This window comes from Saccopteryx leptura, chromosome 1, assembly GCF_036850995.1.
Source record: "Saccopteryx leptura isolate mSacLep1 chromosome 1, mSacLep1_pri_phased_curated, whole genome shotgun sequence".
Taxonomy (NCBI): domain Eukaryota; kingdom Metazoa; phylum Chordata; class Mammalia; order Chiroptera; family Emballonuridae; genus Saccopteryx; species Saccopteryx leptura.
In genome coordinates this window covers 133,892,190-133,917,750 of record NC_089503.1, presented here as the reverse complement: position 1 = coordinate 133,917,750, position 25,561 = coordinate 133,892,190, and the positions used below count along the sequence as shown (strand labels likewise).

At 47.5% G+C, this 25,561-nt stretch overlaps 1 protein-coding gene and 1 pseudogene across 2 annotated transcripts in view; both read left to right on the top strand.

The window, feature by feature from the left end:
* Positions 1-25,561, top strand: part of PLEKHG4B (pleckstrin homology and RhoGEF domain containing G4B) — a 100,459-nt gene that overhangs the window by 4,021 nt on the left and 70,877 nt on the right. The gene's annotated exons all lie outside the window — the stretch shown is intronic.
* On the top strand, positions 1,488-15,808 carry LOC136389727 (small ribosomal subunit protein eS25-like; annotated as a pseudogene).

The following is a 25,561-nucleotide window of genomic DNA, read 5'->3' as shown; positions in this document are numbered from 1 at the left end:
AGCTGCTATCCTGTAATTCTGCATAGAGATTTTCCTACAAACAGGAGGTAAAAAGGACTGAGTTTTAATTTTCTGTCAAATTACTTAAGGAAAAATAATTCAGTGAAGTTACGTTCAATGCATTTTTGTACTCAAAATACCAACTGAGAAGAGGAATTATAACTATAATTATATGCTGTTTTTAACAATATAATCATTTATTATTTTTAAAAAGAAATGTTTGTGGAAGTGCCCAAATCAATAGGCCATGAACTCTATTTGGTTTCAGGGTCTCAGAACTTTTCTTCTGGATTATTCAGAGACTAAAGAAAACCTAATTGGGACAAGCGTCTAGTCAGCTGGAGCACCGGACTGGGTAAAGAGTGAGCATTTAGTTCTCAAACTGACATCTGTGTGTCCAGATCTAACATCCCTGACTGCAGTGCAGAGACTCACGGTGGCCAGTGATATGTGCTGACTGGCCTCAGAGATGAATGTAACCTGTCACCAAAGCACAATATAAAATAGGAAAAGCATGTGCAAGGGTTGTTGGGGATAGAGAGCAACAGCAACACATGAGGAGAAAAGGCATTAGCACAATTTCTGGAATGTAATGTAACTATGTAATTTTAAAAAGTAATGTATTGGTCCTGGCCAGTTGGCTCAGTGGTAGAACGTCGGCCCGGCATGTATAACTCCCGGGTTTAATTCCCGGTCAGAACACACGGGAGAAGCGCCCATCTGCTTCTCCACCCCTCCCCCTCTCGCTTCTCTCTCTGTCTCTGTCTCTCCCTCTTCTCTTCTCCTGCAGCCCTGGCTCAATTAGAGCAAGTTGGCCCCAGGTGCTGAGGATGACTCTATAGCCTCTGCCTCAGACACTAAAAAATGGCTCCAGTTGCAATGGAGCAAGGGTCTCAGATGAACTTGCCAGGTGGATCCCAGTCAGTGCGCATGCAGGAGTCTGTCTCTGCTTCCCCTCCTCTCACTAAAAAAAAAAAAAAAAAAAAAAAAAGTAATGAGGTAAAATTCACATAAGATTAACCATTTTAATACAAACAATTCAGTGGCATATATTATCTTTACAGTGCTATCCAACCACCATTTTTATCTAGTTCCAGAACATTTTTCTCACCCAAAAGTAAACCCCCGTACCCATTAAGTAGTGTCCCTCCTCTCCATCCTCTGCTAGCACCTGGAACTACTCATGTGCTCTCTGGATTTATCTACTCTGAATTTTTCATGTAAATGGAATCATGAATCATACAGTACGTGATTCTTTAAAATGTGTTAAAATACATATAACATGGCACTACTGCAGAGCCACTGGACCCATCTGTCCTGCTGTGGCCAAGAACAGCGGGGACACAGTGAGGTTGCTGATCAGAAGGGCCCCACAGCCATGAGGCCAAGTCCAAGCAGGCCACCTTAGGGGCTCAGAGAAGAGCAGATGTGGAAACTTCTAAGACATGGGTTATGGGCCAGAACAAACAGTATTCAATCACCAGAACATGGCCAAGCTGGACTGGGAGACCGAGGATCTGCACCATGACCGGCTGACCCTGGAGGAGGACAGGGTGATCCAGCAGGGCCGGCAGAGCAAGGGACTGACGCAAAAGGGCCTGGTGATGAAAATCAGTGAAAGGCCATGGGTTATTGCAGAATACAAGAGTGGACAGGCCATTTCTAATAACCAGGTTTTGGCCAAAATTGAGAGAGCCATCAGCCTCAAGCTCCAGGGAAAGGACATTGGGAAGCTGACTGAGAAGGAGACAAGGGCAAAATTAACACGAGGCCTTGAAATCACTGCTTTCCGGCTGACCCTGTCAAGTTGGTTCCCCTGGACCACCAGTGTCAGCCTAGGTCTCTTCATGTGGTCAAGCAGAACACAGGGTGTCAGCCCTGCCCAGGAACCCCCTCTACCTGAACCTGCTGTCCAACAAAACCTTGCAAGTGTTTGTTTCTCCTCATTATTTTCCTCCCTACCCCCAATCCCAAATTGAGGTGCAAAACATTGCCTTCCTCTCACAGGGTGTTGGCCCAGTTGTGGGTGTGGCTCCTGGGGATGCTGAATGGGAGCCCTCATATGGGCATGTGTGGAGTGAGGTGATCCAATCTGGCCCAGGAGAGGGAAGATACTGCTTCCAGTCTGGCTGTTAGAGACGCTAACAGCCATTCATTAACCTTCAAAAAAAAAATGCATATGACGTGAAATTTATCATCTTAACCATTTTAATTGTACAGTTCCGTGTATTAAGTATATTCACATTGTTATACCAGGGTCACCTCCATTCATCCCTGTAAGTCCTTTATCTTGTAAATCAGAAGCTCTGTAGCTTATATTAAATGCTAACTCCCCATCCCCCTAGCCCACAGCTTTTGGAGACCGTCATTCTACTTTCTGTCTCTATGACTGTGACAACTCTAAGGACCTCATGTAAGTAGAATAAATCACAGTATTTGTCTTACTGTGACTGCTGACTTCACTCAGCATAAAGTCCTCAAGGTCCATCTATGTTTAGTATATGTCAGAATTTCCTTTCTTTTTAAGGCCAAAGAATATTCCATTGTATAGATTGACCACATTTTGCTTACCACTTATCTGTTGATGAATATTGGACTGTTTTCATCTTTTGACTTTTGTTGTGAATAGTGCTGCTATGAAAATGTGTTTTCAGGTTTCTGTATGTACAGATGTTTTCGTTTCTTTGGGTATATACCTAGGAATAGAATTTCAGGGTTACACGGTAATTCTGTGTTTAACTTTGATGAACTACTACACTTTTTCACAGCAGCTGAACTATTTTGCATTCCCATCAGCAATGTATGAGGGTTCCAGTTTCTCCACAGTATCACCAACACTTATTTTCTGGTTTTTAAAAATTATTATTATTGTCATCCTAATGAGTGTGAAGTGATACTTCACTGTAATTTTGGTTTACATTTCCCAGGGGCTACTGATCTTGAGCATTTTTTGTGTGTGTGCTTGCTGACCATCTGTTTATCTTCTTTGGAGAACTGCCTGTTCAAGCCCTGTGCCCATTTTTAAATTGGACTGTTTTTCTTTATGTTGTTGAGTTTCGACATTTCTTTATATATTCTGGAAACCGGACTCTTATCAGATATATGATTTGTAAATGTTTTCTCCCATCTGTTACTTTCTTGATATGGTCCTTTGGTGCACCAAAATTTTTTTTGTGTTTTTTTTTTTTGCAGAGACAGAGTGAGAGTCAGAGAGAGGGATAGACAGGGACAGACAGACAGGAACGGAGAGAGACGAGAAGCATCAATCATCAATTTTTTGTTGCAACATCTCAGTTCATTGATTGCTTTCTTATATGTGCCTTGACCATGGGCCTTCAGCAGACTGAGTAACCCCTTGCTCAAGCCAGCAACTTTGGGTCCAAGCTGGTGAGCTTTTTGCTCAAACCAGATGAGCCCATACTCAAACCGGCAACCTTGGGGTCTTGAACTTGGGTCCTCCGCATCCCAGTCCAACGCTCTATCCACTGCGCCACCACCTGGTCAGGCCACAAAATTTTTTATTTTGATGAAACCATATATATATAATTTGCTCTTGTTTTTGGTGTCATATCTAAGAAAACTTTGCCACATCCAAGGTCATGAAGATTTACCTTTATTTGTTTTTTAGTTTTAGGTCTTACATTTAGGCCATTGATCCATTTGCAGTTAATTTTGGTGTATGGTATAAGATAGGGGTCCAACGTCATTCTTTTGTGTTTGGATATTCACTTTTTCCAGCACCATTTGTTGAAATTGTTAATGTAAGAAATGTCCAAACCTGTAGAGAATTTTTATGACTTTGAGACAGACTGATGACAATTGCTGAGAAGCAAAATCTCAATGGGTTGACAAAAATGTCAGTTTTGCAGCATATTTTATACATGAGAATCAAAGGAAGAGACGTAAGGGAGGGTATATGAATTCCCCGGGTGGTAGATTAAGGGGGCAGGAGAAAGCAAAGCAGGGAAATCTCTGAGGTTAGATAAAAAGCAAAATGGAGAGACACCTTCTTGTTTCACACTGGTAGGCACAGGATCTTCAACGTTTACAGCACATAGAGATGGCCTGTGGGGAACAAGATAACGGTGAGGGGGCTCTGTGATCTGCAAAAGATTATTCTGACATTTCAAAAATATGTTACCTAATACAAAAAGACAATAGACAGACTTATTTAAGGTAAAGATTGAACTTTGTCAAGGAAGCTATACGTCTAGGACATGACTACCTGCTATGACTCACTTAGTTCAGAATGTGTATGTTCAGACCACCCTATGTGGTTACTTTCAGTATGAGTTTGTGTAAGGCCAGTAGCCATGGCCACCATCACAGCCTCCTGGCCCATGCAGGTTCACATTGGATTCGGACAGACGGTAATGAAACAACAGAGCCACGAACTGGGGGGCCATTATCTTTAATCCTAGCTTGCACCCGGCGGGCAAATAAAAACACATTGGGCTCCAAAACCCACTCATTCAGCGCTCACAAAGCTACTGACTTATCTGAGTTTCCTAGAGTCAAAGGTATCTACCTCACCAGTCCATTCACCTCTGTTCCCCATCTCCTTCTCTCTGCACAAACTCTACACAAACTGGCTTCTCTTTCAGCACTCCACCATCTTAGCTACTTCTCCTCTCTTCTCTAATGCGAATCTCAGGAACCGAGAGAAAGCAAGCTCTTGGTCTGCCCCACTTTTATAGTATAGATCAGTGGTCCCCAACCTTTTTTGGGCCATGGACCAGTTTAATGTCAGAAAATATTTTCACGGACTGGCCTTTAGTGTAGGATGGATAAATGTATCACGTGACTGAGACAAGCGTCAAGAGTGAGTCTTAGGTGGATGTAACAGAGGGAATCTGGTCATTTTTAAAAAATAAAACATCGTTCAGACTTAAATATAAATAAAACGGAAATAATGTAAATTATTTATTCTTTCTCTGTGGACCAGTACCAAATGGCCCACGGACCGGTACCGGTCCGCAGCCCGGGGGTTGGGGACCACTGGTGTAGATATCCAAACCTTTAATCCAGTGTACAAATAGGGAAGTCTCTAATACAAAGTCACTTATCTGAGGCATGATGGGATTCCTCATGAGAGTGCACCACCCCACATCAAAAAGGGTGAGAAAGGCTTAGTCCAAGCCCAGGATACAAGGATCCTGCCTGAGCCCGCTCCCAACACACATTAATATAATCATGCCCATCCCAAGCAATCACCTTGGCGACGGGCTTCCATGTGGGCAGCACCATCTTTAACAAAGTGAGCATAATATATTTTATCTGCCCAACAGTTTGTAAGGCCCACTATGCAGGCTTCTCCTGAGATTGTCAGGTTTAGTATGTGGCCCTCTTTTGTCCACAAGATTAGTTTTTGCTTATTGAATGTCTCGGAACCCTGGCTGAAAGTCAGTGGGCTGTCATTTGTATGGTTTATTCCTGGACCCTCAATTCTGTAGAATTGCCACCACAGATCAGGCCGCAGCTTCTTTTATGCATTTGAAATAAGGAAGGAACATAAGGAAGATTACATGACAGTGAGAGAGAAGGAACCAGGGATTGGATTAGAATGAGGGGTGAAAGGGATCAATTCAAAGGTGGTTAACCTAGATGCACAGAAACAATGGTCAGGACTTCCTTAAGGCAAAGATAAGCCTTTGAGTAAAGGAAGTTATATGCCTTGGGTGTGACTACCCACCATGACCTGCCCAGTTAGGAATTTATGATCAGATCACCCTGTGAGGTTACTTACCATAGAACCCGTTTTTCTTCTATAATCTCCTTTTTTGGTCATAAATCTATTTGAAGTATGCATTGAGGACTAACATTTTGATTGGATATTGTGGTCTCCGAGTTTTAGGAAAGCTTGTTTCTAGGAAGTGTCAGTATTGATGTTGACCATTAGGGATAGGGCAGTACTAACCATGGGTTGTGAGTTGAGGCCAAATTTTGCTGAAATGGGAGGGGCAGGTAAATGGAAGGAGTCAGGTCTTATGTCTTTCATTGTGAAAAAAACTCTTTATCATTTCTATTCTGTGAGCTATTATAACCTGAATTTTGCCTTCTGCCTAATTTTTCTGTATTTGGCATCTAGTATAACATTTACATAACCATAAAAGTATTATCACATTCAGTTGGACTGTATAATAAAACCAAAGAGCATGTACAACTATTATTATAACTAATATCATTAGCAGACTGATAAAGGCAATTAGAATGGTTTCTGAGTTCCTTATCAATCTGTAGGTATACAGGGAGGCAAGTGTCAAAGATGGGTAGATGTCCATTCGTGATTAGGCTCCTGGTAAGGTCTGACCCAACAAAGCTGGAGAGTGTCTTCTAAATTGCTCACAAAAATTAGGGGATATTTCAAAATGAATATGAAAGCGATAAAATGTCCCCTAATTTTTGTGAGCAGTGTATTTGATGTCATTTCTCGTAAACAAAATCTCCAGGTGCCAGTCAATGATCTTCATAAAGTCTTTGTCTTCTGGGAGCTCTCTGTGAAAGGAAGCATTTACCAACTTGGTATTTTCTTGAAGTAACTCTTTCAAATCTTGGCAATAGGATAAGATATCTCCTTTCAATAATGTCAGCTCATAAGTTCCTTCATTTAAGTTCAGCTCAAATTCACTATGATGATGGAGGAATGCAGAAACCAGAGAATGGGAAGCCGGGAGCCCCGGGAAGAGCCAAGCAGCCGCCGTGGGGTTTCCTATAGCCTCAGCCATTCGGTTTTTTTAACTCACTTCACCTCCATAAACATATTTCATAGACATCAAAATCAGTTACTAACATGGTCTTATTTTTGTAAAACCCAGGTAAAATAAAGACGTCTGTTTTACTTAAACCAACAAATTTAAGCTAGCTTTTAAATTTACTCAGGATTAATCTTACAGCATGTGAACTTCAAAAGCATGAGTTAGTTTCTGTATTTTTGAGAATTTTAAAATACCCAATTCCTTACAAGCACTTGCCTTTAAATTAATTTTAATAATATCACTGGAGGTAAAATATTATCTCACATTTACAACATACATTTATAGACTCACATAAACAGACACAGAGAACAGTTGGATCCAAATTTTGTTTTGGTGGCATTTACAATCTGTATATATCTTTGACAAGTCAAGTTTCAAATGACCTTTCCCCTTTTTGTATAAGGACAGCCATTTTCAATACTGCAAAGAATTGAGTTGCAAACTGCAATATATGACATCATAGGCTGATCTATATTTGTTTAAATGCTTTCTTTCCTTTTTTTTTTTTCTTTGTAAATCCTTTTACATAGTTTTATTTTAGCTTAGGAGAAAAGGCCTTTTTAAGATTTGAGACAGTCTGTAATCATTTTCTTTCCATTCATTCTGCCTAATTGTATAGCTGGCTTTTTCTTATTGTGCACACAAAAATTAATTTAGAAGTATCTTGATGGCATAGTGACATTTATGACAACATGGACAGACCTTGAGAACATTATACTGAGTGAAATAAGTAAATCAGAAAAAGCTAAGAACTGAATGATTTCACACATAGGTGGGATATAAAACTGAGACTCATGGACATAGCTAAAAGTGAAGTGGTTACCAGGGGGAGGGTGGGGTGGGGGGAAGGGTATAAAGAGGGACAAATGTAAGGTGATGGAAAATGATTTGACTTTGGGTGATGGATATACAACAATCAGCAGTTCAAATTCTATAGAGATGTTTACCCTGAAACCTGTGTACTCTTACTGATCAATGTCACCCTGTTAAAGGTAATTTTTTAAATAAGATTTTTTTAAAAATCAAAAATTTAGAGGTATCAAAGGATCCTTATCTTGGCCATCTTAGGAGGCTGGCTAACTGGAGTTTGTTGGCCTCAGAAGCACGATTTCCTGTGTTAGTGTTAAGGTCTGTAGAGCCTGAACAAACTTCTAGAGAAAAACCAGCCTTTATGTGCACATCTCTGGCTGTGACAAATGAGGTGGATGTCCCTATAGGACCACTTCACACCCTAGAGGGCATTTTCTCTCTCACGACCCCACGGCTCTCAGTGACCTAAGAGTACCTGAGCAAGGGCCAGCAAGAGCTTACCAGACACCACCAGAACCGCAATGCTTTTCAAGGCATGTGTCCTCTCTGGATGAAACGCTTCCAGGGTGCCCTGCCCTTCTGCCCGGGGCTCCCGCTGGCTTCTCCAGGATTGGCTTCATCACCACACTGGACAGCCCTGGCACCGTCTCCGCCAGTCTGGATCCAGGGATCTGAGCAACTGTCGTCACCCCATCGTATTGGGGAAGCAAGTGTCCTTTCTCTTCTGGAACTAAAGAGATTCAGTCTCTAGTTAGCTGGCAAAGATTTTGTTCAGATTACTTTGAATACTGTTGACTTCTTAACAATATTAAGTCCTTCAATCCATGGATACAGGATGTTTAGGTTTCTTTAATTGCTCCCAGCAATGTTTTATAGTTTTCAGTGTACAAGTCTTTCATCTAACTGGTTAAATGTATGCTAGGGATTCCTTTTGGATGCTATTATATCAATATAATGGAACTGTTTTCTTCATTGCCTTTTTGGATTATTCATTGCTAGAAACAACTGATTTTTGCATGTTGATTTTGTACACTGCACCTTTGCTGAATCCATTTATTAGTTCTGGTAAGTTTTTTTGTGTGGATTCTTCAAGAATTTCTACATATGAGATTATGTTATCTGCAAAAAGAGGTAGTTTTACCTTTTAATTTCTAACTTAAGTGCTTCATTCTTGATTTTCTTTCCCAGCCTTTGTTCACAGGATGACACATTTCTCAGGGTTTATTGATTTTGAATTCAAACACTATGAGTAAAACACAGCATGTGAGATGGGAGAACAATGCCCCCATCCTGGGAGGGAGAGGGGCTTCAGTCAGCACTGACCAGAGAACCCAAGTGCGTGTTCCAGCTGCACACATCTGTTTCCCCAGTTGTCCCTGTTTGTGGGGGCATGATTTGTGCAGCCCCATGACTTGCTCATGTCCGTACACCTGTACACTACATAAATAATGGATTTACTGCCATTATTTGCAGAATTCTGTCCAGATCCTGTGTGAGTTCAGCAAGCCTGATCATGCCTTCTGCAGTTGAAACACTGTCCTGAAAGGGCACAGAAGTCAAATAATTGACTAGCAGCTAAACAGAATTCCTCACCCCCTCATAATCTCCCCCCTGTGTCACCTCCCCCTCCCTCACCTCCACCCTCACTCAGCTTCACTTCCACTCCCCTCCACCCTCACTCACCTTCACTTCCACTCCCCTCCACCCTCACTCACCTTCACTTCCACTCCCCTCCACCCTCACTCACCTTCACTTCCACTCCCCTCCACCCTCACTCACCTTCACTTCCACTCCCCTCCACCCTCTGTCACCTTCACTTCCACTCCCCTCCACCCTCCGTCACCTTCACTTCCACTCCCCTCCACCCTCACTCACCTCCACCTTCACTCCCCTCCACCCTCCGTCACCTTCACTTCCACTCCCCTCCACCCTCACTCACCTCCACCTTCACTCCCCTCCACCCTCACTCACCTTCACTTCCACTCCCCTCCACCCTCCGTCACCTTCACTTCCACTCCCCTCCACCCTCACTCACCTTCACTTCCACTCCCCTCCACCCTCACTCACCTTCACTTCCACTCCCCTCCACCCTCACTCACTTTCACTTCCACTCCCCTCCACCCTCACTCAGCTTCACTTCCACTCCCCTCCACCCTCACTCAGCTTCACTTCCACTCCCCTCCACCCTCACTCACCTTCACTTCCACTCCCCTCCACCCTCACTCACTTTCACTTCCACTCCCCTCTACCCTCACTCAGCTTCACTTCCACTCCCCTCCACCCTCACTCACCTTCACTTCCACTCCCCTCCACCCTCACTCACTTTCACTTCCACTCCCCTCCACCCTCACTCAGCTTCACTTCCACTCCCCTCCACCCTCACTCACCTTCACTTCCACTCCCCTCCACCCTCACTCACTTTCACTTCCACTCCCCTCTACCCTCACTCACCTTCACTTCCACTCCCCTCCACCCTCACTCACCTTCACTTCCACTCCCCTCCACCCTCCGTCACCTTCACTTCCACTCCCCTCCACCCTCACTCACCTTCACTTCCACTCCCCTCCACCCTCACTCACCTTCACTTCCACTCCCCTCTACCCTTCAGTCATATCCGTTATCATCCGCCTCTCACTCTTGACTCACCTCTCACTCTTCACTCAAAAGTAAGGCCAATTGAAAGAGAAGCAAATTGTGAAAACTGAGGGTAATAAACCTGTGGTCACTGGAGCTGAGAACTACTACCTTATGGGCTCAAGGAAACTTATGTCTTATAAGTAGAGTGGCTGTATCATTTATTCTCCAAATTGGAATACTTTGAGGGGGAAAACAGAGGTAATGCTAGAACCACAGGTGAAATCTTAAATTGTCCGGGGAACCCTATGACTTGGGGTATCATTTCCTCCTGGAGACCACATTATAAATGACAAGGATAAGTCCCCACTGTGGATGGGATGCTCATAAACCCGGTGTCTACCGACTCCCTCCCAAAGCCAGGTACTTTAATTCCAGTGGGAGCGCCTCAGAGCCAGGCTGTGCAGACATGCGGGCTTCACAGCACGCAGCCGCTGCCAGCAGGTGGGGACACGCTATCTGTCCTCACAAGCCAGCCCACACTTAGGGCCCTGCCAGATCCAGGCTGCTTGTACACCGAGCCTGGCCATCACTGGGCATTATGTCTCTTGTCAGTCAGTGGTTTTCCAGTTTGCACCAGTACCTCCTTTCCTCTGTGCTATGTTTGTCTTTCTTGCATCAGAGTTCCCCTGTTCTGGAATACCAACAGTTGGTAAGCCTCCTGCCATGCCTATTCTGAGTGTGGGTTTGGGCTCCAGGCTCCAGCTTTATCTTTACACTCAGGATCCCCAACAGGTTTTGTTGAGTACATCTTTGTTTTTTTGTTTGTTTGTTTGTTTTTTAAGTGAGAGAAGGGGAGATAGAGAAACAGACTCCTACATGCGCTCCAACAGGGATTCACCCGGCAACCTCTGGGCCAATGCTTGAATCAACTGAGCTGTCTTCAGCTCGGGGCCGTTGCTCAAACCAGTCGAGTCACTGGCTGCAGGTGGGGAAAAGGGTGGAGAGGGAGGGGAAGAGAAGCAGATGGTCATTTTTCATGTATGCCTTGACCCAGGATTGAACCTGGGACTTCTGCACTCTGGGTTGACACTATCTACTGAGCCAACAGGGTCAAGTGTGTCTTTTTTGGACCCTCTTTGGGACCCACATTGGAAACCTCAGGAGCCCGTTCACATCATGGACAGACTGGGGCCATGTGCTTCCTGCACCAGCCCAGTGATGACCTTCCTGGGCAGAAAGGCCATGCAAAGTACTACCTAGCACTCCTAGTACATACATCGCAAGTTTTTCATTAGAATAACTTTTTGTTACTTTTTTTTTATCATTTGTATAGAGTTCATTCTCCCTTTCTGCACTCCAGTACTGCCTAAGGAGGCGTTCCCACAGAGCTTTCCCAGCCAGACATGCAGTCTAGAAACCTCACTCCAACCTTGTACTGGAAGAACCAAGGTGCTGATTCAGTCCAGGCCCAGCACACCAGTTCCTGAACAATCTCAGCAGTGTCGGCAGTCATCACCTGGCCCGCTGAAGCTAAAGATTAAGTCTACGTCATGAGGGCCTTTAGGAAAAGCGCAGGAAGCATGAATAATTTAAAGCACAGCTGTGGTTTTCCATTAATACCGTAAATTGGGGCCTTCTTACCTTGTTGTTAAAGTCAAGTTAGGACCTGGGCACCAGCTGCCTTCAAGGCACCACTGAGCAGAGAAACACTGCCAGCCTGAGAGGGACTTCTCTAGAGTTCCTGTACCCCTGTTTTAAAGAACCCCGAATCAAACTGATTCCTGACTTTAGTCACATCTGTAGCATCCCAACTGTGGTCTGGGGTCCCTGGTCACAGGATGCTTAGGAAAGATGTCAGGTGACATTTTTATACTAGCGGTGCAGATATGCAATGTGACTGTCCCATCCCACTCAGCGTTTTTGTACCTACTCCTTTCAAAATTTATGTTGGAATGTAATCTGAAAGTGTGGGGGGGGAAACATGTACCTAGTGATTTAGGTGGAATCTGCTGTCGGAGCTGCATTTTAGAAAAGTCAGTTTCATCCCTTCCTCAAGAGTATCAACTGGAATTAGTTGTTTCTGTGTTGGAAACTGCGTGGGAAAGGTGTGGGACGCAGGTGTGCGTCTGAGGACGGGATGCCAGGCAGACGCTGGCAGCGCAGCTGGACTCAGACAAAAGGGAACTTACTCTGCTTTTGAAGGTGGTTTGTTTTGGCTCAGTTTAACAGTGATGTGCACAAAAAAGGACAACAGAAAACTTGGAGGGATGAGAATAAGTTTTGCTCTTTATACATGAGAAGCTGTACATCTCTTTGAAACGACACATTTCAAGAGCACTTTCCGTTCCCGACCAAGGGTTTTCAGATAAATTAATCCGGAAAGAGTGGCTGTTATCAGTTGTTCTCCTAAAGAACTGTAGATATGGGTGCAGAGACAGACAGGCTCGTGGACCGAGCAGGCCCTAACTTCTTTGGGGTGTCCCTCCACTCACCCATGCTCTGCTGTGGACCAGGTCTCAATGGACGGCCCAATGTAGAAAGTTAGGAGATTTTTAAAGTTGATCATCTTTCTGGTCCTGGTGTGGTTTAGAATGAGCAAAACTCTTACTTCCAGCTGAAGCTACATTTCTGCCTGAGGAACCCAGTCTGGACTGATGGTGGTTAATAATAGTCTTGTACACATTTTTATCAAGCCCCTTCAAAGAAGTAAAAGAATTAAAGAACTAAATTCAGCCAAAATGCCTTGAAAACCAACATTTCATTGTCAGTTTGCCTGTTGTATAAAAAAAATAAAAAGCATTAAAGTCCTTTTAAGATAAAATATATTGTTACTGTTGTGGAATAATTAGTGAATAAGATTTATAGTAATTTTTCTGTTTTACAATGAAGAAATAAGATTGCAGAAATCTTGGGTACTTTGTACTATGAAACAGCCAATGTAGAACCCGGATAACACTTATACGTGGTGCCCCCCCCACCCCGCTCCCTGCCTTTGCCTTAGGCCCAGGGGCACTGCCCACTGCCCGGCGAGTCTCCTCTTCATGGGCACTTCCCTTGGGCCCCCTGTCTCTCATCTTGCTGGCCCTGTCTCTGCCTGCCCATTCTGCCTTCTGCGTCGCGGGTAGTGCTGTTTCCCCCCTGTGCTGGGTCTGTTACCGACCATTGCAGGATCATCAGGTGAACAGGAAGGTGGGTCACTTCCTAGTTGCTGCTGGCATGATGGGCTCCTGTGCCCAGGGCAGGCCTTGGACTGGGACCTTGTGTTTGTAGCCGCTTTTGCTGTGGATGCAGACCAAGCGCACATATAATATGTGGCTAGGGCTGTGTTCCACTCCCCATGTGCAACCATCGTTCCCTAATGTGCCACACGATAGGAGCACCCCAAGATTTTTACAGCCCCCCATTTTAGAATTCTTCTGTAGCTTATTAGGCTGTCGAATACAAAAAAGAATAACAAGCCTGACCTGTAGTGGCACAGTGGATAAAGCATCGACCTGGAAATGCTGAGGTCGCCGGTTTGAAACCCTGGGCTTTCCTGGTCAAGGCACATATGGGAGTTGATGCTTCCAGCTCCTCCCCCTTTTCTCTCTCTGTCTCTCTCTCCTCTCCCTCTCTGTCTCTCTCTCCTCTGTAAAAATGAATAAATAAAATAAAAAAAAGAATAACAGAACTTTATTTGGCTGCTTTAGACACTTTTTATGTACTTAACCTAAGTAGAAATGAGTAAGCCCCAACAGACAGAGGCGCCTGGTGGCTGTCCCCATTGCAGGCTAAGGCGATCGACTGCCCAGCCTAGGAGCACATGGAGCAGAGCTGTTCCAGGCTGATTCACGAAGAGTCACATGTCACCGACAAGTAGTTGAAACTTGATTGTTGAATCAGAATGGTGTGAGCAGAGCCCCATGCCACGGGGGCAGCAGATGGGGAGGTGGGATGGGCCAGACAGTAAGTATTTTAGGCTTTGAGGGGCCATATGGTCTTGGTCACAGCTATTAAACTCCGCTTTTGTAGCACAAACATAACCATAGGCTGAGGTTGCTGTGTTCCAATAAACTATTTATGGACACTGAAATTTGAATTTCTTATAGTTTTCACGTCACACACTAGTGTTCTTTGATCACTTTTCCATCACTGGGTCTTGGTCTGTGGACTATTGAACGTTTTGTAGAGAGCAGGAAGGACAGAGCTGGGTCACACAGGGTGCCCCACACATCCAGATGAGATCCTGAGGCAGCTTTTCCATAGAACACTTGGGAAGATTCTGAGTGTGCCTGGTAGAGGCAGAGTCATCAGCAAATAAAAGCCCATCAGGTCAAGGCCCATTCTACAATGCGGTAGTTTTGGTAGAATGGCTAAGACATAATTGCAGAGTTAATGTAGAGCTGTGGGACTGGACTGCTTTGTCAGTCATAGGAGTTAAATGTGTGAGTGGCTGTGAGCTGTGACGTGCCCTCCTTTCCCACCACTGTGGTGGTTGTGGCATGACAGTTCAGAGCTTCAGAGGCCACATGGTAGGCAGGTATGTGGACATCCAGCTGGTGGCCTGGGAGCCGAGATGCACAGCCCTCTGATGTCCTGGTTTAAGGGCAGCTCCTGGAAGGGGGCCCGAGGGTGAATGCATCTCCCAACTCCGCACCAGCAGCTGGGTGGCTGTGACACCAGTGTTACCCTGTAGCTGACTCGGTTTCCTCACCTTTGAAGGGAGGCACTCTGGTATTCTTTCTGTCTCTGAAGCTCTGCTTGGAGGGAGTTGGTTTTAGAAATGTTTGAGAGGTTATGTTTATATGATTTTGTTTTACAACGTAGGATTGGTTCGATTTGTAATTTGTTTAATGTTAAGCCCTGGATAGGCATGAGATCCTCCTGGAACAGAAGCAGGTATCATGTTGAAAAAGGGTCGCAGCTTCTGAGCTGGGCATGTGCCAGTCTGTGATCGGCAGCGCAGGTGAAGCTCCCCACAGCTTGTCCTCAGGAGGGAGAGCCTCTGGCAGGCCCTGTCAGCCGTGTACCTGCCACAGACCAGGTCTCCTCCTGAGGCTCCTGCCCTCAGGCCTTGCAGCTACCCTGTGACCTCCTGTGTGTGTAACGGCCGAGGAAACTGGGGCCCAGAGTAGAGATAGAGCAGGTTGCACAGGCCTGGCCCCTCTCTTACACCTAAGCCCACCTTATACGGGCCACTGGCTGGGTCAGTGGGCAGGTATGAGAGGGGGAGGGTCCAAGTTCTTCCTTCAGAACAGCCTAACCCGGACATCTTATTGAGGCTTCAGTGGTGGCAGCTGCTCTTTGTGTTTTGTTCTGCTGCCCAAGGATGAGAGAAAAAAAAGAAAGATGCCAGAAAGCTGGTCAAGAAAGGCCAAGACCCGGGGACAAATCTGGGGGCAAGGCCAAAAAGAAGTGGTCCAAGGGCAAAGCTTGGGGCAAGCTCAATAACCTAGTCTTGTTTGACAAAGCGACATAGGACAAACTGTAAGGACGTTCCCAAGTATAAACTTCAAACCCCAGCTGAGCTCTCTGAGACTGAAGATCTGTGGTTCCTGGCCAGGGCAGCCCTGCAGGACCTCCTTAGTAAAGGACTCACTAAGCTAGTTTCAAAGCACAGAGCTCAAGTAATTCACGCCAGAAACACCAAAGGTGGGAGTGCCACAGATGCTGGTGAAGATGCATGAAAAACGGGTCCCGCCAGCTGTATATTTTGAAAAAGAAAACTATTTATTTATTTTTAGTGAGAAGAGAGGAGGCAGAGACAGACTCCCGCATGTGCCCCAACGGGGGATCTACCCGGCAAGCGCCCTAGGGGGCGATGCTCTGCCCATCTGGGGCTCTTGCTTTGTTGCACCCTGAGCCAGTTTTTAGCACCTGAGGTGGAGGCCATGAAGCCATCCTCAGGGCTCGGGGCCAACTCACTCTAATTGAGCCATGGCTACAGGAGGGGAAGAGAAGAGAAAGAGAGAGAAGCTAGAGGGGGAGGGGTGGAGAAGCAGATGGGCGCTTTTTCTGTGTGCCCTGACCGGGAATTGAACCCAGGACATCCACACTCCGGGCTGACACTCTGCCACTGAGCCAGCTGACCAGGGCCAAAGAAAACTTTATCAATAAATAAATTTTTAAAAAAGAACAACCTAGCCTGACCAGGCGGTGGCACAGTGGATAGAGAGCATTGGACTGGGATGTGGAGGACCCAGGTTTGAGACCCCGAGGTCGCCAGCTTGAGCGCAGGCTCATCTGGTTTGAGCAAAAGCTCATCAGCTTGGACCCAAGGTCGCTGGCTTAAGCAAGAGGTTACTTGGTCTGCTGTAGCCCCACGGCCAAGGCACATATGAGAAAGCAATCAATGAACAACTAAGGTGTCACAACGAAAAACTGATGATTGATGCTTCGCATCTCTCTTTGTTCCTGTCTGTCTGTCCCTCTCTATGACGCTCTCTCTGTCTCTGTAAAAATAATAATAATAATAATAATAATAATAATAATAAAAATAAAAAAGAACAGCTTAATCTCAGCTGTGCCTGCCAGTTTCACCTCAGGAAGTTTAGTCTGGACATCTGGAATAGCAGGAAGAACATGACATCAGTTTAAAAAGAATTTGGAATATAAACTACCTGGGAAGTTCTTGCTCCAGGTGCATCTGAGCATCAGAGGAGGCAGAAAAGACAGTGGAAGTGCAACTTTATTCTCCTCATGAACTTGGCAGAAGTCTGTGTGGTGGTCATCCCAGCGTGGTTCTGGGCATAAAATTGCAAAGGGGAGTCGTTCTAACACGCCGACTGGTGGAGACAATGGCGAGCTGTGTGTTTGGCACTGTTAGTGGATTTTCATTGTCAGTTATCCTCAGCACTCCATAATCCATTGTAATCCTCATACCAGCTTTAAATTGCTGAAGTCAGGTGATTTTGTGTTTCATATTTAGTAACTTGTGTATCAATTCAGAGAAGACATTTTCAGGGTTATATCTGGAGAAATTATTTTCTGGATTCTCCTCCTGGACCTGTTATGCAAGGTACAGCCCTGAAGAATGACCCCTGGAATGGTTCCTTTATTTTGGCATTCTCCTAATTTGTCCCTGGAAACTGTAAATTGCTGGTCCCATGGAAAAGCAAAATCTGTGGACAGAACTCAGAATTGAGATGTTTCCAGAACAGTCTGAGCCTCTTGGAAATACAGACAAGATTGAGAAATGCCAAACGGGCCTTTCATCTTATAGTTGCCATGCCAACAGTGGAGGGACAGAGCCCCAAGGTCCTGCTCCTCAAGCTACCTCATGGGGCTCGGTCTATCCAGGAAGTCTCTGAGAACCAGCTCCAGCGCAGGATGCACTGCCGTGTCTGCAGACCGCTCAGCCCTTCCAGGTGCATTACAGGACAGGGCTCGGTCTATCCAGGAAGTCTCTGAGAACCAGCTCCAGCTCAGGATGCACTGACGTGTCTGCAGGCCGCTCAGTCCTTCCAGGTGCATTACAGGACAGGGCTTGGTCTATCCAGGAAGTCTTTGAGAACCAGCTCCAGCTCAGGATGCACTGACGTGTCTGCAGGCCGCTCAGTCCTTCCAGGTGCATTACAGGACAGGGCTCGGTCTATCCAGGAAGTCTCTGAGAACCAGCTCCAGCTCAGGATGCACTGACGTGTCTGCAGACCGCTCAGTCCTTCCAGGTGCATTACAGGACACCAGTCCAGGAGGGCTCCTTGGTATACGTGGTGACCCAAGGTGTGTGCTGTGGCTGCCGTGGAGGGGAAGGCCCGAGTTCCGGTGTCCTCTGGATTTGTGTTCCAGGCCCTGGGAGCATCATTCACAATGGGCAGGTTATGCTGCAGTAACCGATGACCCCAAGTCTCAGCAATCAGCACAGTGATGACCCACTCATGCTGTGCACCCATCACAGACATCACATCAGTTTTACTCTGGGATCCAGGCTCATGGAAAGTCCTCTCATTGGGGTGTTTCCTGAAAGGTGGTAAAGCATATGCTGGCTCGGAAAGCTACTTCTGGAACTGGCCTCTGCCATGGCCACCATATTTCTTTGTCACGTGGCCATGTCTGATGCCAGTGGGCAGGGATTCTGTGAACAACACAGACCACCACAGAGTGTTTGCTGTGTCTTCTGCCAGATCAGTACCTTAGTGGAATGCAGGTATTTCCTGTTCCTCAGAGGAGTCTTTTTCATGTAATGAAGCTCTTTTGGAACCCGGACTTCTTTGTGGTAAACATTTAGGCAAACATTTACCTGCCTTTCTCTTCTAAAGATCCTGTAGATACTTCTTGGTGTATGTAACTTGACTCCATAAACTTGCAGGGCCTAAAAGCAGAGCCTGGTTTTGGAGACATACAAGACGACGACAGCTAAGTGCCAGGTGAGCAGTTTTGAACTTGATAAAGAAGCCCTTACCTAAGGCAGAGTATTTGTGGAAGGTATGAGGTGAGCTACAATGGCCCAGGTGTCAGGCTTGAGGAGCCCTGGTCAGGGAGCGGGGACCCGGCCCACAGGCGGCAGATGCTGCTGCCTCCACCCTGGAGGGGCCCAAAGTGGTGTCTGGGGTCACCGATGGGGCTAGTGGAGGCTTAGCTGGAGAGGCAGGCCCAACGGAGCTGTCCATGCCAGCTCGCACAGGATATTACTAGAGCCAGCTCCCATATGTGTCTCTGACTCGGGAGCCAGGACCTACTAGGTGGCAGGGGCTGCCCAACTCTGCTCCCAGTGGGCCTCACAGTGTCACTGCTTCGGAGGCCCCTGGTATGGTTCTGTAGTTCAGTGAACTCGTAGGAATTCAAGTCCGGGCCTCTGCTCGGGGTAGCCAGAATTTTCCTGGAAGCGACTGCCTTTTGCAGAATTGTCTGTCTGTCTTGACACCCACAGGTGATTAGAGACCCCATCTCTGCTAGGCCCACTGGCGAGCTCAGCAGCAGCACTGGCACTCGCCCACACACTGTGGAAAGTGGGGATCAGGCAGGAAGTCTTGAGGGCAGGCACTCGTATAGGACCCTCGCCTGAAAGTATTAGGAAAAGGGAGAAAGGGCCGAAAGGGCGGTCGCCGCTCAGAGGGCTTCCTTAGCTTTTGCTTTTCAGCTGCTTTAAAATGGAAGGACCCTTGTTTGAATGTGAGAGAACTGGGAATCGCATATTGCTGTTCCTCCTTAATTATTTTCAGTTACTTGAGGGAGGCCCAGGCAGCTCCACGTCCAGCGCCCTGCTTCCTTCAGGTGAAAGTCCTGGTCCTTAGCTAGAAATTTTGTTCTTGAGATTTTTGAAAACACCTTAGACCTGAATACATGGTGTTGTTTTTAAATATTTGCATATTTATTTATTTTTATATTTTTAGTTTTAGTTTGAGAGGAAAATCTGCAAGCAGTATTTAGTATCCAGTGTAATGAAGATTTAGTGCTGCACTTTACAAATGAGTTTCAAAGTAGACAGGTTTTTCTTATGACTGCTCTGCAAGCTCCAAGCTTTGCTGAAATTCACGCTGATGCTCCTGCTGCTGCCAGTTGGGGCTGAGAACAGATCTAGGTAAGAAGCGAAGCTGCAGAGACGAGAAATTGAGTCCAAGGGGCACAGAGAGGAGTTGGGGGAGTTTCCATGCACTTTCTGTGTGTGTGCCTGTGTGTATGCATGTGTGTACATGCACTTCTGCATGCATGTGCACAAAGAAAAGGTGCGGGGCATAGTTGTCATGTGTTCATGTATGTTTGTGTGTGTGTGTGTGCGCGCACGTGCGCATACACGCATGCATGCAGGGAGACAAAGGTACAAGGCCCTGTCGCAGGCAGGCTGGAATGTGCGGCTTTCTGAGGCCTGCCCGCCGGGGCGTGCTGTCACCGACCCATCTCTCTTGGGCTGTAGGAGTTGAAGATAATGGGCTTGTTATCAGCTCTGAGAGTTCTAGTCTTTGCCTGTCTCTCATTGCGGGACTAGGGCGCTAGCCCTGGTGAGGAGTCCACAGGTGTCCATGGGGGCAGCCCACCAGGGTCTATTAGACAACACTTTCTCACTGTTGACCCTCAAGGGACCTTCACTTCCTCTTGGGAACCTGGCCCCTCAGACACCTGCCTGGCCTGCTGGGTCTCTGCCCTGGGTTGCTCGTTCCCCATTCAGGCACACAGGCCCTGGACTCATTCTGTTTTCTGTTGTGGGTTCCTCCAGAGAGCCCAGGCAGCTCCTGGCCACCCCAGGGGATAGGAGGGCACCCTTCAGAAAGAGAGAAGGAATCACTGGAAGGCTCCTTCCCCAATGTGCCCCCAGAGTGCGACCTTGCTCGTGTCTATGCCCTGTGTCTGTGCGAAGCTGGCCTGGATCTCTGCTTGCTCTGTGCTCCTCGCCTGCCCACCCTGTCTTGGTCTGGCCTAATTCCCTGGTCCATGATCAGTTCTTTGGGTTCCTTTGCCCTTTACACTGTGAGTTAATGGAGGGCCGGTCACCTTGGGCAGGGGCCCAGAAGAAGGGAACTGGACCAGCCATGAGGCCTCCTGATACTTGAAGCTGCTGACGTGCCGGTATGGGAAGGGAGGCTCTCAGATCACAGCGGTGTCACCAGCATGAGACATCGCCACAAGGCCTAGTGACTCACCTGGGCTTCCCCCAGGTCCTGGTTGAGTGGTCCAGGTGGGACTGTGACATCTGACCTAGATGCACCAGGTATGCATATTTGGGACTGTAGGAGTGCAGGCATTGGTGTGAGAGGGGTGAAATGGGGCTCTTTGTGCAGCAGTCACCAGCTCAGGCTGGGTTATAACCGAGAGGTTTGAAAGGAGGCTGTGGCATCAGGGGAGAAAGGGTTTCATTGACAGAGCCCCAGAGCCTCCTCCTGGCATCGTAGGCGTCGCGTGCCAGTTTCAGTAGAATATGACTTAGGAAAAACATGTGTCAGGTGAGGCCTTTCACCAGGGTCTGAGGATCTCTAAGTCTACATCAGCGGAATTAGGGGTGCATGCAGCTTTTATTAATCATTGAACTCTTCCAGGGGTAGAGAGTACAGACTGCAGACCTAAAGAGGGACCACCACCTTCCCTTCCTTCTCTCTGGGCACCAGCTTTGGGCCAAAAGAATCTTCACCTCCTCAAAACATCTCATCGTCCCCAGCTGTGAAGGTCAGGAGTCCCAACTACACACAGCCTAGGAGTGGAGGGCAGGGCAGGGATTGGTAGGCTGGGTGGAGACCACAGGGCCAGACAGACCAGGTGTACACAGGCGAGGCATAGACAGGTTGGATGTAGGCAGACTGGGTATAGACAGGCTGGCATACCAGCCCATGTGAGGGGACCAGGCTTTTTAGACAGATTTCTTGGATTCAAAGATGGTTTCTGGGTCTGTGCTCACAGGAAACCAGCGATGGCCATCGGCACCCTGGGCAGGATGCCGGGTGCCGTCACTGGGCCCTTTCAGGAAGGAGGCCCCTGTTAATAGCACCTGAGCGGCTCTAACCCGGTTGGCTGCCCAGAGCAAGCCTCTTGGGAGTGTGCGTTTCACATGCAGCTCCTTTACCCGCAAAGTGGAGAAAGCAGCTATTGATAGAAAGTGGGGCAGAGCAAGGCCCCCACTCACCTGGGCCCTGCTTGCAGGGGTTGCAGGACGTTCCAGTGCACATCCTGGTTTTTGTTTATACATTCTAGCTAGAGACACAGGCTGGCTAGAGACACAGGCCACCACAGTGATTTGAAAGGCTGCTCTGCCTTCAGGAGTGGAAGTGCCTGGGTGACAGGCACCCCCATATCCCCCACTCAGGAGACTTCATCCGGGGCTGCAACATCTAAACCTGGGTGCTGGGGCTGGGGCTGCAGGAGGAGCCCAGCTCCCAGGCCAGATGAGAGGCCTTTGTGAGCACCGCCCTCAACCTCGTCCCGCACCCAAGCCTTGCCTCCTAGGAGATGCTCCCAGCCCACATTCTGTGACCCTGTCAGTGCCCCCAGCCCACATGCTCTCACCCTCTGGGAGCCCTCAGCCCCACATTGAATCTGCGCATTGCATCCTGACGTCAGCCCACTGTGGGTGGTCAGGAGGCAGTGTGGCTGGGTCCCGGGGGAGCCTCCCAGCCTGGCTGATGGGGGAGGGGAGGAGAGGACTGTGCCACCTTTCGCCACCACTGCTGCTTGGTCCTTCACTCATCCTACCTGAGACCTTGTCCTTAGTGTCCTGTGGTCCTACACACCCTCCACTCTCTTTGGGGTGCGGAGACCCAAACATCAAGGAATCGCCCACAAGCTTGAGCAGCGGGTTCCTTTGATCATGGGGGAGACCACAGGGGGGACATCCGCAAGGTGGCTGTGCTTGTTCTGCCACCAGCTTGTGTCTGTGCAGGGAGGGTGAGTAGGGGAATCAGAGTGTGGGGACCTCACTATTTAGCAGTCTCTCGTCTTGGGTACCCTTCCCTAGGAGGCGGGATGGCCCTTCAGTAAGCCACTGCAGACCTTCTTAGCAGGTAAAGGGGTCCTGATGTCGGCCCACCCTGCCGACAGCCACTCCCAAAGCCCTGCGCTCCATCCTAGGCTTGTACCTTCCCTCGCCCGTAGGGATGTTATATTTGTTTGTTTGTTTGTTTTTTACAGGGGCAGAGAGAGAGAGTCAGAGAGAGGGATAGACAGGGATAGACAGACAGGAACGGAGAGAGATGAGAAGCATCAATCATCAGTTTTTCGTTGTGACACCTTAGTTGTTCATTGATTGCTTTCTCATATGTGCCTTGACCACAGGCCTTCAGCAGACCGAGGAACCCCTCGCTCGAGCCAGCGACCTTGGGTCCAAGCTGGTGAGCTTTTGCTCAAACCAGATGAGCCCGCGCTCAAGCTGGCGACCTCGGGGTCTCAATCCTGGGTCCTCTGCATCCCAGTCTGACTCTATCCACTGCACCACCACCTGGTCAGGCGGGATGTTATATTTGAATGGAAATGTGAGCATTGGTGGGCATTCCTTGCTAGGACAGCCTCAGCCACATCCCGCCAGCCTGCCAGACCCTAGGCAGGTGCCCCCTGCCTTCCCCTGTGCAATTCAGCTGGCCTCCCATTATGTCAGCAGAATCTTCCAAATGAAAAGGAATTCCCTTTGCTTCGTTGGTTAGTGTGTTACCTCCCCCCTTCCCCGCGACCCACATATTTCCTGTGAGGAAGACAAGACTTTCTCAAGTTCTGGAGATGGGCCCCGCCATGGGTGGGCACCAAGGATCTTCTGACCCCAGCTTCTGTCTTCTCATCTCTGGCCTAGAGGGTCACACCGAGATGGTCGTCTCCTGAGGGACCTGTGATAGGTGAGAGGGGAGCTTAATCCCTGGGGAGCAGAGAGATGATGAGAAACAAAGATCTCAACTTTAAAAATCATCCTCAATTCAATATAATTTTACCTGAAGTTAATGGGGAAAATAAGTACTTTTTTTAAAATGTCTTTGCTGACATAAATTTTCTGTTGTGAAAATGCAAAGGCGGTCCCACTGTTGGCCAGGTAACAACACACTGAACTCACAGTTCAGAAAAAAAGATTAAATGCTTTTATGCAAGTACTGTGCCTGCCATTTCGCTAACATATGTGTGGTACGTAATCCCATTCTAAACCACAGTAAGATTTCTGACCAAGTAAACGGGTGAAGGTTCTGTGTTTTGGACTCAACCCGTCTCCCTGTGTGTGGGATTGGTTGAAATGGGAATCCTGAGTTATAGAAGGAAAAGAAATTAGTGCTTTACTGTCAACAAAGTCTTCAACATTTGTCTGTCTCCTCTCTTATTTTTGGAAGTTTTGATGGTCTACGAGGTTTTGGTGAGTGTGAGTGACATTGTACCGAGAGGGCAGGCTGGAATGGTTAGATGTGCTCACACAACATCTGCCCTGACCCTGTGTCTGCCTCCTTCTCTTGCTCTGCACCCAAAGGCCTAGAAACTTTTTTTTTTTTTTTTTTCATTTTTCTGAAGCTGGAAACAGGGAGAGACAGTCAGACTGACTCCCGCATGCGCCCGACAGGGATCCACCCGGCATGCCCACCATGGGGCGACGCTCTGCCCACCAGGGGGCGATGCTCTGCCCATCCTGGGCGTCGCCATGTTGTGACCAGAGCCACTCTAGCGCCTGAGGCAGAGGCCACAGAGCCATCCCCAGCGCCTGGGCCATCTTTGCTCCAATGGAGCCTTGGCTGCGGGAGGGGAAGAGAGAGACAGAGAGGAAGGTGCGGCGGAGGGGTGGAGAAGCAAATGGGCGCTTCTCCTGTGTGCCCTGGCCGGGAATCGAACCCGGGTCCTCCGCACGCTAGGCCGACGCTCTACCGCTGAGCCAACCGGCCAGGGCTAGAAACTATTTTAAGAATTTGCCAACATGTCTTTCTCTCGGCTAACCACTTCACTACTCCCCCCCCACACACACACACCTTCACAAGCCCTTGTGCATAAACACTAGCCCTTGACATACCCAGTCCTTGAACACACACTTGGCCCTCCCATACAACCAGGCATGCGCGCGCGCACACACACATACACACACACACACACACCCGGCCTGCAGCACACACACTGGCTCTCAGACACACACGCTGTACCCCCCACACACATATCGGCCCTCACCCACACACATTTGGCCCAGCAAACATGAGGGAAGAAGATGTCAAACAGAGTAAATGTTCCAGATGATTGAACTTTAAGTTACCAAGACAATGTTCTCTTTTTAGCATTTATTATGGAAATCTTTCTAAAATATACCTTATATTATTCTTTTTTCTTAAGCTGCCTTGAATGTAGTCATGCTTACCTGATTTTGTTGTAATAAAGAGTCTCTGACTCTCTGCTCTTGAGCTCCTGTGTATCTACCTTTCCCTCTTCTAATGTGTGTGCTTTGAAAAACTAAATCATTAGAGCTGTGTGCAAGTGGAATGGTTGTCCTGTGCTGCACACATGCATACAGTGCTCCAGCCAGGGACGGCCCTAACCTGGCTGGTCGCGTTACCTGGCTTACTCATTAGAAGCTCTTTTCCCAAGACCAAGAACAAGCACTGTCCATGAAATGATTGGGGAGCCTCTGCAGCAGTGGCCCTGAGCATGACACCATGTTTCTCTCCCTCATTGTGAAGTGCCCAGGGAGGTGGGTGACAGGAAGTTTGGGCACAGCCCATTCATGCCAGTTAGGGCATATTAGCATGTGAGGGTGGAGAGGACCATAGTGAGCTATTACCTCACATCTGTCAGAATGGCTGTCATCAAGAAATCAACAAATAAGTTTTGGTGAGGATGTGGAGAAAAGGGAATCCTTGTGCACTGTTGGTGGGATTGTAAATTGGTGTAGCCACTATGGAAAACAGTATGGAGGTTCTGTAAAAATACAAAAAGTAGAACATGACCCAGCAATCCACTTCTCGGTATTTATCCAAAGAAACCCAAAACACTAATTTGAAAAGATACACACATCCCTGTGTTCATTGCTGCATATTTACAATAGTCAAGCTATGGAAGCAACCTCAGGGCCC